Here is an 18,999-nt window from a genome sequence, read left to right on the forward strand (position 1 = left end):
TAGAATATGTTACCTTTCATGTTTGACATTTATAAGAAAATTTCCTTACTTTCGAGTCTTCTAGCGATTTCACCAAACTACACATCATGACCATTCAGCAGGATTCTCTCGAAAAGGACGTAATGACCCAAATCCTTTTACAAGATTTACTTCGAAGTGGCCCCGAACTCGTACGCCGAAATTCGTTTATAAACCTGAGACGCAGGGTCTGTCGTTTCGTTGTTATGTGCATCAGAGGTAGTATACGAGAAGTACACCTCTTCTTCAGCTTCAACATCAAATGAATTAATTTTAAGTGTTTTTTTCATTCAGATTGTGACGTCTAATTTATGAAATGACTCTTGCAGCAGAATATTATCTGCGGAAGCAATGTATGCCTGCTTGCCTGACTGGTCTTTAAGTAGAGCTGATACAAAGTGACAAAGTACCATTTGAGAGGTTTTCATGCAGAAATGATAGAAAAAAATGTTGTAGTTTGCTTAATCATTTTGGTATAGCAGAGCGTCAACGTCTCATTCCCGGCATCAATTAAAGAGACGTTGAGGCAATAATTATAATTATATAACGTAGGCAGGATAATATTCGTTGCTAAGAGTTCACGTCTTTCTCCTAAAATGTATCTTATTTATTGTTGTAACTGAACGACGACTTTCACCGATTCTCCGAAAACTGAGAAGAGATTCCATATTAAAAGAGCAATAAAGGCTGACCAAAACCGCAAGTTGGAACGTTTCTAGCAGTACGCACAGCGCCATATGCCGTTAGGCCGTGTCGTTTAACGAAACGGCTCCCGTTAAAGGAGTGGGCGGCGTTTTGCGCGTAATGGCCTCCTTTACGCTTCCACGTTGCGAAACGCCCGCCAGAGAACACACTAATGGAGCCCAAAAAAAGGCGGTCTCCGTGACCTTTATAGTGCGTGGCGTCCCCTTACTCCGTAATAGATCCTTTCCACACCCCGTCATTAACAGGTGCTAACAAAGAACTGACAAAGTCGTTTTTATTTTCTCAGTTACAGATCCGAGGAAACACTGAAAAACAGAAACTAAACTAATAACTGGTGCCTTTAAATATTTTAAAAAGTATTCATTGACTAAGGGAGAATGAAATCTTCAGCATTTGATGACAGAAGGAACGCTGGCGTAATGACTCGAAGCTATGGATGCAACCGAACATGGAGATAAGGTGAAGCAAAAGTTAACAGCTGCCAACATGAAAGGCAAAAAAGTTGTTCACGCCAAAGTGTCAGGTTCTATACTGCTCAACTTATACCACTCGTTACTAAATTACAACATCAGTAAGGATGTCTAATAACACATCTTTTACGCACTGTGCACATACAGTATAATGGCAAGACTATATGGTTTATTTTGGTGATCTGAGGAGATTCAGTGTGAGAAATTTAGTCCAAAGAGCGGTCAGTTGTGCCACAAATAATACCAATGCCACGAAATTAGCAACTAGTAAATACATTTTTGGGCAGCACCTTTTAAACAATGAGCACCCACTAGATGCAATAAACGACAATTTAAAAAATTTGCGTAATACTTCGAAATGTTCGTTATTGTACACATTAGAAGAAATACAGATTTATAGACCTCACAAGACCCGCAAGAATCAAAAAACCTTTGTTAAATAAGAAAATCTAAATTCAGGAAAACAAACGTGTTTGACTTATTCTCTGATTTATTACAATCTTAAGAAACTGCTCCTCTGTAAAATTAGACAACCTTTGAATAGTAAACAGTATGGTGTAACGAAAGCAGCAAAATTCAAACTAAAATATTAATGACAAGTGTGCACACACAATAGAGTGGTTTTAAGAAAAGACATTTTTAGCCAAGTTTTTAAGAACTAAAGATCTACATCTACATCTGCCCGACAAAGGGTTCATTGAACTGCCTTCACGATAATTCTCTATCACTGCACTCTAGAACAGCACACGGAAAAACAAGTGCCTGTATCTTTCCATGCGAGCTCAGATTTCCGTTGTTTTATAAAGATGATCGTCTCTCCCTATGTAGGTCGGCGTCAACAGAATATTAACGCATTCGGAGAAGACAGTTGGTGATTGAAATTTCGTGAGAAGTTTCCGCCGCAACGAAAACCGCATTTGTTTTAATGGTGTCCATGCCAAATCCTGTATCATGTCCGCAACACTCTCTCCCCTACTTCTCCATAATACAAAATGTGCAGCCCTTCTTTGAACTTCCTCGATATACTCCATTAATTCAGCCTGGTAAGGATCCCACACTGCGCAGCAGTACACCAAAAGCGGGCGGAAAAGCGTAGAATAGGCAGTCACTTTAGTATATTTGTTTCATGTTGCAAGTGTTCTACCAATAAAACGCAGTCTTTGGTTCGCCTTCCCCACAACATTTTCTATGTATTCTTTCCAGTTTAAGTTGTTCGTAATTGTAATTCCTAGGTATTTAGTTGAATTTACGGCCTTTATATTTGATTGATTTACTGTGTAACCGAAGTTTAACGGATTCCTTTTAGCACTCATTATTTATGGTCAATTGCCAATTTTCGCTCCATGCAGATATCTTTTCTAAATCGTTCTGCAATTTGTTTTGATCTTCTGATGACTTTAGTAGATGATAAACGACACTATTATCTGCAAACTACCTAAGGCGGCTTCTCACATTGTCTTTCAAGCCGTTTATACAGGGTGTTACAAAAGGGTATGCCCAAACTTTCAGAAAACATTCCTCACTCACAAAGAAAGAAAATATGTTGTGTGGACATGTGTTCGGAAACGCTTAATTTCCATGTGAGAGCTCATTTTATTACTTCTCTTCAAATCACATTAATCATGGAATGGAAACACACAGCAACAGAACGTACCAGCGTGACTTCAAACACTTTGTTACAGGAAATGTTCAAAATGTCCTCCGTTAGCGAGGATACATGCATCCACCCTCCGTCGCATGGAATCCCTGATGCGCTGATGCAGCCCTGGAGAATGGCGTATTGTATCACAGCCGTCCACAATACGAGCACGAAGAGTCACTACATTTGGTACCGGGTTTGCGTAGACAAGAGCTTTCAAATGCCCCCATAAATGAAAGTCAAGAGGGTTGAGGTCAGGAAAGCGTGGAGGCCATGGAATTGGTCCGCCCCTACCAATCCATCTGTCACCGAATCTGTTGTTGAGAAGCGTACGAACACTTCGACTGAAATGTGCAGGAGATGCATCGTGCATGGGCCACATGTTGTGTCGTACTTGTAAAGGCACATGTTCTAGCAGCACGGGTACAGTATCCCCTATGAAATCATGATAATGTGCTGTAATGACACATTCCGACGCAGAGACATACAATACCTTAAAGGCTGCGCCAAAGATGAAATTGAGATGCATGTGGATTATAATCTTAGTATTGTTCACATTGGATTCTCTTTTGTTTCATACTCCAAGAAGGAGCTAAGAGACACTTTCGATTGTTGCCTTGTGGAGCATGGACGTAATTTTTGGTGTGTGCGGAAAGGCAGCCATCTTGTTAGTAATAATGGTTTGTGCGGTGAGCAGAGCAAGTCTTATTATCTTGTGAATAAAAAATAGTGAGAAGTATCGAAGTGTTACGAAAATTATTTAAAGCGACGTAGCATTGTATTCCTTTGTTTCCACCGTCTCCGTGAAGGAAGCCGATGCAGACTTAGGAAGATACACATGGTCAACAAAGAGAAGAACATCGATGGCGACCAATGAATTAATATTGTAGCAGAGGGACGAATTCTACGTCTAAGGTGAGAACTCTGATTAAATCAACCATGACGTAGAATTCAAAAATGTAATTAATCGGAATGGTAAATTATATTACAGGCATATTTCACGCAGCACTGTATTTGTCCGCATACAAGCCGGTCAATACAATCCGTAAAAAGCCTTTCAAAAATTCTAAAGTTACAGTTCCATATCCATAATTTTTCCTCTTTATGGTGTGTGCGGAAAGGCAGCCATCTTGTTAGTAATTATGGTTTGTGCGGCGAGCAGAGCAAGTCTTATTGTCTTGTGAATAAAAAATAGTGAGAAGTATCGAAGTGTTACGAAAATTATTTAAAGCGACGTAGCATTGTATTCCTTTGTTTCCACCGTCTTCGTGAAGGAAGCCGATGCAGACTTAGGAAGATACACACGGTCAACAAAGAGAAGAACATCGATGGCGACTAATGAATTAATATTGTGGCAGAGGGACGAATTCTACGTCTAAGGTGAGAACTCTGATTAAATCAACCAGACGTAGAATTCAAAAATGTAATTAATCGGAATGGTAAATTATATTACAGGCGTATTTCAATCAGCACTGTATTTGTCCGCATTCAAGCCGGTCAATACAATCCGTAAAAAAGCCTTTCAAAAATTCTAAAGTTACAGTTCCATATCCATAATTTTTCCTCTTTTCAAAAAAATCAATAAATTTAATTTTTTTTATTTATTTCGCCACAGTGCTCCATTGAGCGTAGGTGGAAGAACATGGGGCCCAATCAAGACATCACCAACAATGCCTGCCGAAACGTTCACAGAAAAATCTGTGTTGATGACGTGATTGCACAATTGCGTGCGGATTCTCGTCAGCCCACATATGTTGATTGTGAAAATTTACAATTTGATCACGTTGGAATGAAGTCTCATCGAGGAAGTACAGTACATACTGACGAAACTAAAATGAACTCTAACATGGAAACTAAGCGTTTCCGGACACATGTCCACATAACATCTTTTCTTCATTTGTGTGTAAGGAATGTTTCCTGAAAGTTTGGCCGTACCTTCTTGTACACCCTGTATAGGTAAGGAACAGCAGAAGGCCTATAGAACTACCTCGGGGAAGTCCAGAAATCAGTTCTGTTTTACTCGATGACTTCCCGCCAGTTATTGCGAACTGTGACCTCTCTGATAGAAAATCAGAAATCCAGTCACACAACTGTGGCGATATTCTTTAAGCACGCAATTTGACTACAGGCAGCTTGTGAGGCACAGTGCCAAAAGCCTTCTAGAAATGTGGAAATACGGAACAATTTGAAATTTGTTTTTGATAGCATGCAACGCTTCGAGTTAATAAAGAGCTAGTTGCGCTTCAAAAGAGCGATGTATTCAAAATCCGTGTTGACTTTGTGCCAATAGACCGTTCTCTTGGAGGTAGTTCATAATGTTCGAACGCAATATACAGGTTGATTCACGAAGATATGCAAATATTTTAATATGTTATTCTAGAAGTAAAACGAAAGAAAAAAGTTCATATAAACATAGGTCCGCAAATGTTTAGTTACAGAGTTATGGCAAATAAAAGATTTTGCTCTGAAAATTAGCAACTTCGCTAGTACAAAGCCATCGCAAAACTGTACGGGGTTAAAGTAAAACACGATTTCCACCGACTTTTTTGTGATTGATCTGTCGAATCTAATAAAACATGCCCCAGACGTTTATCTGCAGTAGTAGCCCAGGACATCCAGAGAAGCAAAGAAGTAATTTCGTAAAATTTTTGTAGCCCAGTTTGATTTTTATATTCCAGACAGTTGCACGAATTTTTCAACAGAATTTGTAGAGAATTTAATTTTGGTAGAATGATTGTAATAACGTTAACTGAAACTGTATGAATGTGTCAGATAATCTGCTTTTATTAATACCATAGCACATGTGAATTCATGTTGAAATGGAAAAAATGAAGTTGAGTGTTGAGATAGTTGTACAGTGTACATACAATTTCACTGAACAATACAAAAATACTAACTCGTTTTAAGATTAAGATACGACTGAAACAACTCACTAACGGTTGCCAACAATGACAAACGTTTATACATTCTTAATGGAAAGTAAACAAATTTTCTTGTATAATAATCTTTGCTTCTCTGGGTGTGCTAGAAAACTACTGCAGATACATGTCTGGGACATATGTTATTAGATTAGTAAATGGAAATCGCGCTTTACTTAAACCTCCTGCCTTTATTAAGTGATTTAAGTTGCTTCACTACTCCGAGGATATCTACTTCTAAGTTAATCATGTTGGCAGCTGTTCTTGACTCGAATTATGTAATATTTACTTCGTCTGCTTTCGGGAAGGAATTTCGGAAGGCTGTGATTAATATATCTGCTTTAGCAGCGCAATAATAGATAATATTTTCATTGTTGTCGTGAAAAGCAGGAATTTATTGTGACTTGCCACTAACGAACTTTATATACAACCAGAATCTCTTTGGATTTTCTGTCAGGTTTCGAGATCATGTTTCGCCGTGGAAACCATTTCAAGCATCTCGTACTGAAGTTCGCGCTAAATTTGGACCTTCTGTAAAAGACCGCCAATCCTGGCCAATTAGCCAAATGTAGCGTAACACCTGAAATAGCAAGTTTGTTGACCCACTGTGTGTACAAGAAACAGTATATTGGACCAATATTATAATTTAGTCAAACACTTTTTAAATATACTCTCCGGCAAAAGAAGGTGGTGCTTCCAGAACACAGGGTCTCATGTCAAAGTAACTTCGTACACACGCACACCATCAGCTTGTATGGTGTGACTGGTATAATGGGCACCAGAGTACAGTGGTGTTGTTCGTGTTTAGTGTTGTTACCAGCCTATTAGGGTATGTGAGGGACGTCAACTGCGTCAAATGTGGAGCGGTCACTGTGAAGGACAACGAGATACTGCATACGCGCGCGAGACAACGTTATCAAGCACCTGACAGTTTGAGAGAGGGCTATTGTTGCTCTCCACTTAACCGGTTGGTCGAATTGAGCAATATTCTGATCTGTGGGGCATTCGGATGTGACTATGGCCCGATGTTACAGGCTCGTCATCAAGGTTTCCAGTGGACCACGTACGACTAGCAAAAGGGAGGATCGTTGTATTGTGCGCCAGGCACATCTAGCCCTTCACACCTTCCCTGCCATCCAAGAACAAGGAATTGACTTCCTGTAACATTCTATGTCATCTCGTGTCGTTGGTTAAAGATTAACAGCTGCTGGACTAGACATTATCATCCGATGTGTAGGCTACCGTTAACACCGAAACATAAACTGTTGCATTTGCATTGGTGCTGTGACTGAAAGCATGGGCTTCTGTTGAATAGTCTCATATGAAGTTGAGCAATCAATAGCAGTGGCTCTGCGTTACCCAGGACGACTGCTGCCAGAAACATGTAGACGACCAGAGGAATGTTTCCATTTTTCCAATGTTTTGGAGCGGTGCAGTGATATTACTCCTGGGGGTCATGGTATGGAGAGCCGTCGGACATGACTTCGGGCACCAGCTGATAGTGACAGAGAACTCTAACGGAACAGTGGTACGTCACGGACACCCTGTGTCCAAATGTGTTACCTCTCATGCGATAACTTTATGGCGCTATTTTCCAACAGGACAACACTCGCTCATACACAAGGCACGTGTGTATGTCCTGTTGCTGAGTTCATTTACCTGTTACTGTTGAACTCAGCTACGATAGTTGACGTCAAAGTAGACTCAGAAGAGGGTCACTTTAACCATTGCCAGAGCGTTGTTCTCTCTTGTACAGTTCTTTACATTATGACGTGCTACCGTACCAGAGGACTTTTGTGGCAACTGACTCTGGCCTCGAAAGCCTACGCAGTTATAACAGTCACGATATATTATGCTTTATAATTATTTATCATTGTATGAATGTAAAATTGTTTCATGAAAACTATCAACATTTGTTGTGCCGTTAAAATGTGAACATTTCAGTAACTTTGAACGAAGTGCGCCACGTTTGGCTCAAACAAGCGAGAGGGAGAGGGGTTATACGAATATTTCAGAGTCCAGAGGTATTTTTGTCAAGCGCATTTATGTCGATGTTCTGCGCAATAGCGGTGCTCATGGTGAAAAGTTTATCAGCTAGAGGTTAAGTGAACCTTGTGACTGAATATACCAGAGAATTCAACTAAATTAACGGCTAGCGTTTTATTTTGGCGAAGATAGATCCATTATACCCACAACTGCGCAGCAGAGATTACGAACGCGGAGAAGATAACGCACAGTTTCCACGCTGACGACAATATCGAGGGCTAAGATAAGTATCATGAGCCTGCTCGGTTTCTTCGCAAAGGATGGGGTTCGTAGTGCGTGTTTCAAGTCAGACGTGACGGCACAGGGTACTTCCAGTCGAGATCTCGTGTCACCTTGCAACTCATATTCCTCCCTACATCTTCACTTACATGTGAAAATTGCATAAACATCGCTCTCTCGACTAACATCCCCAAACCACGCTACTTTCGTAATATTATGAACAAACCAGCACCAGAGCCCAAATGTACATACATCAGTGGTGAATTCCAAATACCGCGCAGGCTATGGTTCTCGGCCAATCAGAAAAAAAAAAAATTTCTCATAGGTTTACCTGCACACTGTATAATGGCGGTTGGCAAATCTGCTCACTACAAAAAGAAATATTTATTTACTGCGTGAGACATCTGAATTTCTGAAACATGGTTACTGCACTGAATTAATGGCAACATGTGTGCAAACTGATTTACAAATATTCAGAAAAATTGTAAGGAGTATATGTAACAAACACTACATTTACATGTTTTCACTGTTGCAGCGAAAATTTTCTCGTATATTGACAGTTGGCAATATTTTGCAAAAACAGACATAATGTCTGATGTGATACCGCAATCACTGGTTATAGAATGTTACTTATAATCTGTCTTGATTGTAAAATGTTTATTACATAACAGGTTCCGGTTCCTCTAGAACCATCTTCAGATCTGAAACGACAATGATAGTAATTTACTATTTCACAAATGCAAACCTTTTTCATCCTATCCGTTCAGCATCAAATGTACCAGAACGTACCTGCAATTTCGGTTACAGGAGTAACCACCGCGCGACCGCTACGATCGCAGGTTCGAATCTTGCCTCGGGCATGGATGTGTGTGATGTCTTTAGGTTAGTTAGGTTTAAGTAGTTCTATGGGACTGATGACCTCAGATGTCAAATCCCATAGTGCTCAGATTCACTTGAACCTTTTTGGGTAACCCGTCCCCACACAGCAACCTTCACATGCTGCGTCACATTAAATTGGTTGGCAGAATGCACGTCATTTATATTAATTAAAGAACTATTATCGACAGGTGGTGTCTGGTACATTTGTTACATTACGTATGCACATACTGTATTAAGCAGTTTTTTCCGAACAAATATCACGCTAAAATTGAAGCTCCGGCACAAAATATGTAATAGTAGGAATAAATTTCAGGATTCAGGTGTATATAAGATCAAATGTGATGATTTCTGTAAACAATACATATGGCAGACTGGTAGGAACTTCGAAACCAGATTCAGGGAGCACACCTACTCTCAAAACAAAACAGCGTCTGGGGCGCATATGGCTGCCTTAAAGGACGCAGTCACGAACTCTGCAAAAAAGTTAGACATAGAACTGGGAAGGGTCGGCTTCTTAACATTTTGGAAGAATTTGAAATATACACTCACAAAAAGAAAGATACGGGTTCAATCCTCAACGAGCAAAGCGAGTTCAGCCGTAATATCTATTTTAGTATTTATGACGACTTACTCAGATGATCACTGTTGTGTATAGAAGTCCAAGCCGAAGGATGAGAGATGGCGCACGGTGAATAAGCTGGAAGGTGCGTGCAGGGCCTAACGTCGTTGACGGGGCCCTCCTGCACGGCCCTCTTCCCCACGGCGATGGACATCAGACAACTGAACGGCTCGCGGCACAACACCAAATTAGCAGGAACCACGGAAGCAGACCATGGAGGAAAACAAGTCTACACCAGCGCCATGGATAATGAAATCGCCCTTTGTTTTCGATAGTATAAAAATGATAATTTTATTGTGTATTTTAATTTTGACAAGTGCAGATTTTAACCTTGACAACTACAGTTTTTAATTAATTATTTTTTGAGATAAAATTAAATTAGAAAAATCTACTTAATACAGTATGTGCATATGTAATGCAACAAATGTACCAGACGCGACCTGTCGACAATAGTTTTAATATAAATGACGTGCATTCTGCTAACCAATTTAACGTGACACAGCATTACTCCTGTAACCGAAATTGCAGGTACGTTCTGGTACATTTGATGTTGGTCGCATAGGATAAAAAAGGTTTGCATTTGTGAGATAGTAAATTACTATCATTGTCGTTTCAGATCTGAAGATGGTTCTAGAGGAACCGAAACCGGCCATGTGAATAAACATTTTGCAGTCACGACGGATTATGAGTAACATAGTTAGCAATATTACTACTGACACAATAATATTATTTTAAAGAGAAAACAGGTACTACATCACTTTTGCAGTTCAGAGTCTTTCAAAAATCTTCCCTTTGACTGCACCTCACCTTATCGCATGAGGCGGAGATAGTGTGGCGGAGATGGCGTCCGTCGTTGATATGTGAAGATTTTGTGAAAAAGAGGACACACCAGGAAAGAATCCTTCGCATGAGACAGAAAATGGTACACGCAGATAAGAAAATGATTAGTTTCAGAAAAAACAGAATAATTTATTCAAGAGAAAGGGCTCCAGAAATTGAGCAAGTCTACAACCCGTTGGTCCACCTCAGGCCCTTATACGAGCAGTTATTCGGCTTGATATTGATTGATAATGTTTTTAGATGCCTTTCTGAGGGATAATGTGACAAATTCTGTCCAATTGTTGCGTTTATTTGGAAATTTGTGGTAAGATCTTATGGGTCCAAACTGCTGAGGCCATGGGTCCCTAAGCTTACCCGCTAATTAATCTAACTTAAACTAACATACGCTAAGTACAACACACACGCCCATGCGCGAGCGAGGACTCGAACCTCCGACAGGGGCAGCCTCGCGAACCGTAACAAGACGCCTGAAACCGCGCGGCTACCCCGCGCGGCAATTGGTGCCTAAGATCGTCAAAATCCCGAAATGGTTAGAGGGTCCTGCCCATAATGCTACAAACATTCGCCGCTGGGGACGGATGCGGCGACATTGCTGGCCAAGGTATTGTTTGGCCAGCACGAAGACAAGCAGTAGAAACTCTTGTAATGTGCGGGCAGGTATTGTCTTGTTGAAATATAAGCCCGAGATGGCTTGCCATGAACGGCAGTGAGACGGGACTTACAACATCGCCGTCGTACCGTTGTGTTGTAGGGGTGCTGCGGATGACAGCTAAAGGAGTCCTCCTCTGAATTGAAATGGCACCCCAGATCATCACTCCTGGTTATCGAGCTATTGGTGGTTGCCAATCATATTGGTATGCCATCGCTGACCGGGACGTCGTCAGACACATCTTCGGCCTGCATTCACAATTCTGTCTTCGGTAATGAGCCCCGCTTCGAAATGAGCCGCTACGACAAGCGAAGAAATGTCTGGAGACTCCAGACAGCGATGGAATACAAACCCGTCCGTCGTCTTCCATACGGCTCGACAAACATGCGTGATGGTCTGGAAAGCCATATCATTTCATAATATGACCCCTTTCGTTGTTATCCGCTGCACCCTTACAGCACAGCACGTCCACGATCTTCTACATCCGGTTTTGTTGGCCTTCATGGCAAGCCAAACTGGACTTACATTTCATCAGAATAATGTCCGCCCGCACATGTCGAGAGTTTTCACTGCTTGTCTTCGTACTTTCTAGACCCTACCTTGGCCAGCAATATCACGGGATCTTTCCCTAATTTAGGACGTTTGGAGCATTATGGGCAGGGCTCTCCCAATAGCTCGGTATTTCGACGATCTAAAGCACGGGCTGCGTAGATTATTGCACGATATCCTCAGGAGGACATTCAACAACTCTGATAATCAACGTCGAGCCGAATAACTGCTTGCATAAGTGTCAGAGGGGACTCAACGCGTTGTTGGCTTACTCGATTTGTGAAACTTTCTCTTCAATAAATCATTTTGTTTGTTCTAACATATAATCATTTGTTTGTCTGAATATGTACACCACATCCATAGGTTTCCGTCCCATTCGGTCAATTCTTTCATAGTGCGTCGTTTTTTTTTTTTTTTTCTTCAGTAAGAAACAGTCGGCATTTATGTATTTACGGAGACTATTCTCTATAAGGCGGCCCGATTCGTGGCACTCACCACTTTCAGTCCAGTGACTGAAAAGAGACAGTTAAGCTTATTCATATCAAGCGACAGTCATCAAAATGTTCAAAACTGGTATCTTCTATACGCAATTTGACATCAATGATCCACCGATTTGCGTCCATAAGACATGCGAAAACTGTCTTAATTCGTCCACGAATAAAAGCGCAGCGCTCAGTTCACAGTTCATTCATTCTTCATCCCTGCCGTTCTGCAGTTCATATCGGTATCGTGCACGTATTAATTTAAATGTTTTCACCAACAAAATAGTCGCGCCATCACGTCGACATTCCGTATTCTCTTATTCGTCATCTCCCTGCCATTCGACCGTTTGGTTCTGAAAGACTCCCTCTTCGGAAAAGATATCTAGAAATACATTGCAGGATTTATGCGCAGCTAGACGTGTTGTTTGATTGTACTGACTTTTACTACTAAAGACACTGAAGGGTCGAAAAAACTGGTACACCTACCTAATATCATTTAGGGCCGCCGCGAGCACACAGAAGTGGAGCAACACGACTTGACATATACTCGACTAATGACTGAAGTAGTGCTGGAGGCAACTGACACCATGAATCCAGCAGGGCTTTCCACAAATCCGCAAGAGTACGAGGGGGTTTGGATCTCTTCTGAACAGCACATTGCAGAGGTATCCCAGATATGCGCAATAATGATCGTGCCTGGGGAGTTTGGTGGCCAGTGGAAGTGTTTAAACACAGAATAGTGTTCCTGGAGCCAGTCTGTAGCAGTTCTGGACGTGTGGGGTGTCGCATTGCCCTGCTGGAATTTCCCAAGTCCATCAGAATGCGCAGTGGACATGAATGGATTCAAGTGATCAGACAGGATGCTTACGTACGTGTCACCTGTCAGAGTCGTATCTAGAAGTATCAGGCATATCATCACTCCAACTGCACACGTCCCACACCATTACAGAGCCTCCACAAGTTTGAACAGTCCCCTGCTGACATGCAGGTCAATGGGTTCATGAGGTTATCTCTATACCCGTTCACGTCCATCCCCTCTATACAATTTGAAACAAGACTCGTCCGACCAGTCAACATGCCGGTCGTCCAAAGCCCAATGTCGCTGTTGGCGGGGCCAGGCGAGGCTTAAAGCCTTGTGTCGTGCAGTCATCAAGAGTACATGATTGGACCTGCGGCTACGAAAGCCCATATCTATGATGTTTCGTTGAATGATTCGCACGCTGACACTTGTTAATGGCCCAACACTGAAATCTGCAACAATTTGCGGAAGGGTGGCACTCCTGTCACGATGAACGATTCTATTCACTCGTCGTTGGTCCCGTTCTTCCATGATCTTTCTTCCGCCGTAGCGATATCGGAAATTTGAAGTTTCACCGGATTCCTGATATTCACGGAACCCCCGTGAAATGGTCGTGTGGGAAAATCCCCACTTCGTCACTATCTCAGAGGTGCCGTGTCCCATCGCTCTTGCGCCGACTATAAAACTCACTTCAATCTTGATAACCTATCATTGTAGCAGCAGTAACCGACGTAACAACTGCGCCAGACAGTCGTTGTCTTATATACGCGTTGCCGATCTCAGTTCCGTATTCTGGCTGTTTACGTGTCTCTGTATTTGAATACGCATGCCTATGGCAGTTTCTTTGGCACTTCAGTGTATAATGAAGAACACAATCCAATAAAGAATATTTACATTGGCTCCCTACAGCTATATGTTTACATCTACCGCTTAACTCAATCATGCGTTGTTACCGTCGATACAACCAAATGTTGCCATTACGTGTACTACATTCTGGTTGCTTTCGGCCTTTTTTGAACACTTTTTAAATACAAGTATAGAAATAGTAGATATTAAGAAACTTTTTGTTACGTCTGTATATGTAATACTAGGTTTTCTTTCTACACACACAATCTGAATGCGTTCATACCAAAAGTCTTGAAATGTATTGAGAAATTCATTTAAAATTGTTACATAATACTCTTATGAAACTACAACGGACGTAAGGTGAATACTTTTTAATTATAAGTAACAAATCGCAACATATGTGGGCCCTAGAACACAAGGGATCCAACTTACATTTTCTAAAATTTCCGGTTTTATTAAAATTATGGTACATAAAATGATAATCTCTTGAGTGGTAAAGTGATCTAAGTGGATTTCTTGACAGGTGCTGCCACCTAGCGGAGCGCCCCTTCACCAAGTAACAGGTGTAGTTCATTTCTTAGATCGCAAAGATCTATGTGTCACTTCGATCCCTTTCGTTCTAACTTGTTTTGTTTCGCCAGTCACATATTACAACTTGCTTCTGACTTCAAGCAGCCCATAGGTAATTAAGCCTAGTTTTTTTCTAAGCCGTTTTAAAGTTTCTCAATAAATGCAATGTTTCAGTTTCCACATGAGGAATGATAACTTTTCAGTACTGCAATATTTCAACTGTGAACGAGAAATGGATAACTCAGTGCGTGGCCTTTCAAGAGAACACAGATGACAAAGTTTCTCACTCAGTTAAAATAGCTATTCAATCATACTGACACCTATCGACAGGAAAAGAACCTTAGCATTTTAAACTAAAGTAATTAGTAATTATGTCCGTAAAATGAGACTGAAATCATTGTAAAATTAGGTTAAGTGACGTCAACTTTTATTTACTAAGTATAATATTGATAATACTGCATTGTGCTTTGTAGGTCCACCATACGTTTTGCGAAACCACTCTGATGATGACAAGTTCTATGATCCTGGCAAAGAAAGTATTACAAGCAACAAAGAACTGTCTGGTAATTCGATTTATTTTATCCATCTATTAAAGTGTAAAGCTCTCTGCTGCCTCTATTCGAAGATTTTCGAGATGATAGTACTTTTTGCTTCAGGGACCTACTTATTTTATTGGTTTTATACTAAAAGTAGTAAATTTACTATAGCTTCTGGTAGGTCCCCAGTCACTCGTTGTGGCACAATCAAATAAACTCTGTAAGTGACCAGAGCAGGATAAAGGAATGATGATTGTGTATTATGCTACTGTTACTAGAAAAAAATCTTCAACCTTTTTTTAGTATTGTCTGTTTGAAACTAATTTTTGCTTCCAGAAAGTGGTGAAGAGTAAGGTGGAGCACTGGAAGACCTACCTGACAACGCCATTCCTCCAGAGCGTCAGCGAGGGAAAAAACAAGTAAGAAGAGTTACCGCTTGGAAACAAGTACGGAGGAAGAAGCTACGAAACTCAGGTCAGTCATATGTTGATAGAAAACATAAAATACAGAGGAAGAAATAAATACAACCATACGACCACAACTGCTAGTATAAACGTACTGATAACATCCCCTCACAACAAAGACAAAGCATTTTCCATAGTTGCCAATAGAATTTGTGAATGGAGCAATTCTATTAGAGTCAGTAAAATGGAGTAAAGAAATAACTGCAAACAAAAAAGTTGTTTATGTATATTTAAGCTAGGTGGATACAGAGTATGCAAAATAAATAAAAGAATGAGAAACTTAATTGTAGAAAAAAGGGGAAAAACTGGTGGTGTGCCTTTAAAGGATCAAACGGGTATAGAGGATCCAACAAATAAAATTTCTTACTATAGGATCGAAATGACTAAGGAACATATTACAAACGTCCATGGTTATCAAAGCCATTATAGTCGGGAAAAGTCTCCAAATATGAAATATCTTAACCCTCACAAATTTATCTAAAACGTATGATTTGTTCACAAAGTTTTGTAAAGAAAAAAAAACATTAGGCTTAGAAAGAAACTTTTTACAGAAAAATTTTCAGCGCTGAATTCAAACTAAGTTTTCTCAGTTCCCGAAGTGACTCCTGTGTAAACTTTGACATGCTGCAAGTTCTGATAGAAAATGGTACCAATTGAAGAAGAAAAAGCTGCAGAAACAGAAAAAGAATTACATCTGCGAAAAACGGAAGCTGCTAAAGATACAAAAAAGAAATGTAGCGAAACAGTTGATAACAACTTGTATCAGTTTCGACATTCAAAAGATGACGCCAACTCCAAAAGTTAGAAATTCAAAGGCTTACTGCATGTGGCAGTTGTGGACATATAAAGTGGATATTCACGATCTTAAAAGCCAAGCGGAGCCTATACACAGGTGACATGAGAGACAAGCTGGAAGAGGATGCCAAGAGATAGGGTCCTCCCTCCCTAAGCATATCACTAGCCTGCATCCCAATGTGAAACACTTAGTAGCATTTAGTGATAACTGTGGAGAGCAGAACAAAAGCCATTAGATCGCCAAATTTTCACTTTGTATCGTGAGAAGCATCCAAATTGAAAGAGTGTCGCACTATTTTGTGTCAAGCCATTAGTATAATGAATGCAAGCAAGATTTCGTCGTCATAGAAATTAAAAAGCAAAAACTCCAACGAGATGTGTATGTCCCAAAAGACTGGAAGAACTTGATTGCACCTTCAAGCCGCATATTTACTGTAGAACTTACGGAAGATGAGGATTTCATTCATATCTGGCAACTCAACACTTTCTTTCCAAAAGTAGTAAAAGGAATCCGAGGAACGCAAGTTCTTCATTTCAAAAAGTCAAGTCCAACCACTCTGTTGAACAAGAACACATCAGGAAGTATTGAGACATTCAAAGCGATTCCAATGATTCCATTCAGATCAGGTCGCCTATCGGCATAGCTTCCAGTTCTTCAGCTGGTGAGTATCAAACTAACCTGAAGAGGAAAAAATAGGAAAATCTTATGGAAATTCTCCAATTTCTCCTGCCAAAACACCATCAATTCTATATAGGGCTGCAGTACAACATGACAACATTTATGATACAGAAATTGATGATTAGGTTGTCTTATACACAGGAACTTTTCAATGTACCCTAAATCTCAAGTTAAAGTGTATTTTCATAATTTTTTTACCAATAAAAGAATTTCATCTAGCTACTTCCGTCATTCTCCTTTCCATTTCCTTACAAGTAAAGGGATCTAAGTGATGCCTTCTTAAAGGAAGTGCAAACATTGATCTTAAAAAATATTAAAAAGAACATTATCAAGAAATTCAAGAAATGTTTCAAGTGATATTGAATGTCTAAGAGTTGAAAAATAGTTTGAATAAAAAAGCATAATTATCCTTTTTATTCTACATTAAAATAATTTTTAAAACTTCAGCTTTTCAGAATTTCATCTAGCTACTTCCGTCATTCTCCTTTCCATTTCCTTACAAGTAAAGGGATCTAAGTGATGTCTTCTTAAAGGAAGTGCAAACATTGATCTTAAAAAATATTAAAAAGAACATTATCAAGAAATTCAAGAAATTTTTCAAGTGATATTGAATGTCTAAGAGTTGAAAAATTGTTTGAATAAAAAAGCATAATTATCCTTTTTATTCTACATTAAAATAATTTTTAAAACTTCAGCTTCGATTTACTCAAGGCTATTAAATTGCACGTAGACCTCTTGTGTTCTAAGGTCCACATATGTACTACATAAAAAGAAAAAACCCAGAAAAGTTCTTGACAAACGTGGTTCTAATCTTCGTACAATACTATAATGAACCTTATGCCAGGCATAGGCTATATACATTTGATATGTCTATTATATTAATATATATGAAGTATATAAAGGAGAAAAATTGCTGCCAACAGTCTTGAAAATTTCTTGAACAATTTCTTTTAAATTCTTACATGGTACTCCAATAAATATCTGGACAACATAGACCTTATATTTGTAATACATATAATATATAAATATATACAATACACAAAGTGAAACATCAGCAAAATTACAGTGACCCCTATATGTAACATGTTTCCTTTAATTTACATCTATGGTCGCAAACTGTTTGATAACAGATTACCGGTTTCGATCTTTAATGAACATCATCAGATCTGTTACATGAAAACAAAGTCCTAATGTACTGCAGCCATAGTGGCATCGTCAAATGTTAAATACGCAATCAGCACCAGCATCGTCAGATACATATAGATAACATCACATGCACAAGTCATGTTGTCAGTAGTACTGTTGAAACAGTAGTACCGCTGGCAACATGTCTTGAGCATGTGATGTTATCTATATGTATTTGACGATGCTGGTGCTGATTGCGTATTTAACATTTGACGATGCCACTATGGCTGCAGTACAATTAGGACTTTGTTTTTATGAAACAGATCTGATGATGGTCATTAAAGACCGAAACTGGTAATCTGTTATCAAACAGTTTGTGACCATAGGCGTAAATTAAAGGAAACTTATTGTATGAAGAGGAAATGTTGTGAGCAGTAATCTCGAGAAGTTCTTGACTGATTTACTTTAAATTATTACACCATATTCTTATAAATGTTCAGACGGACATGGCGACATATTTTTTACTAAATATGGTATATAAATATAATATATAAAGGGGAAATGTAGTTAGCAAAAATACAACAAATTATTGAACGATTTACTTCAGGTTTTTACATTACATTCTAATAAATATTGGGACAGACATGAGCTTTGGTCTCAAGACAGTGGTAATCACTGAAACTGGTTAACAACACCAGACATTAAATTAATTTGTGTTTTCACCTGCCAACTAATTTCTGGATTCTGACTCTGCCTCTTATATAAATACCTGTTTTGTATAAATCAAAACATCTTTTTGGCCTCATCAGTGGGTACTCTTTATTTATTTCTGTAAAAAAGAGACATGTAATACTCATTGTAACGAAATGAAGCCTAAAATTCGTTTTGGTTTGTTGTTGACATTACCTTCATTTCTTCTACATTGTTAGTGTAATGACCAGACGAAATTACAATCGTTCAGCCATAACTGTGAGTTCTTCGACTGCTCTGCTAGGTGGCTCATTGGATGTACAACATGCGAAATATTTGTTCACTTTATCACAGAAATGATAAAAATATTTGCTTAACATGATACAGTCTTTTGACACAGGACTGTTGGATAATTTATGATAGACATTGACTTCTAAACCATCATTTGATGAACTAATTAAC

The sequence above is a fragment of the Schistocerca americana genome, chromosome 3, assembly GCF_021461395.2.
Source record: "Schistocerca americana isolate TAMUIC-IGC-003095 chromosome 3, iqSchAmer2.1, whole genome shotgun sequence".
Lineage (NCBI taxonomy): Eukaryota > Metazoa > Arthropoda > Insecta > Orthoptera > Acrididae > Schistocerca > Schistocerca americana.